Source organism: Apaloderma vittatum, unplaced genomic scaffold, assembly GCF_000703405.1.
Source record: "Apaloderma vittatum isolate BGI_N311 unplaced genomic scaffold, ASM70340v1 scaffold34605, whole genome shotgun sequence".
NCBI lineage: Eukaryota > Metazoa > Chordata > Aves > Trogoniformes > Trogonidae > Apaloderma > Apaloderma vittatum.
The window spans coordinates 1,894-2,396 of NW_009717110.1; positions in this window are offsets into that span (position 1 = coordinate 1,894).

Consider the following 503-nt stretch of genomic DNA (forward strand, 5'->3'; position numbering starts at 1 on the left):
CGGTATACAGCCTCCCCGGGCAGGGGCCTGCGTCGCTTCAACAGAACGGCCCCAGGGGAATGGCTTTTTGCTGGATAAAAAGGGGTTTTATCCAAAAAAAAGCCCCTCCTCATTCCGTTCTGCACTACACGAGAAAGACTAGTTGGGAACGGGGTAAAGCATGTTCTTCTCTGACGTCGGCAAACAGCGATTTGGTGCTTTGTTGGTTTTGTGGGTTTTCTTTTTTAGGCCTTCATGAGCGCTGCGACCACGGCCTTGGCGTTAAGGCTTCGTAGATCACAGTAAGTTTGTCCGGTACCGACGAAAACGATGGGCTTGCTCGTGATGTAGGTCATGGAGATGGCAGCGCCCACCTGCCGAGGACAACAAGGAGACCGAGCCAATGAATCCAGCGGGGACTCGGAAGCACCGCGGGGTTGGGCAATGCCAGAAGCTCGGCGTGGAGCCGTCTCCTTACCTTGTCATCGATGGTGTCGAATTTGGTGAGGACGATCCCGTCAATG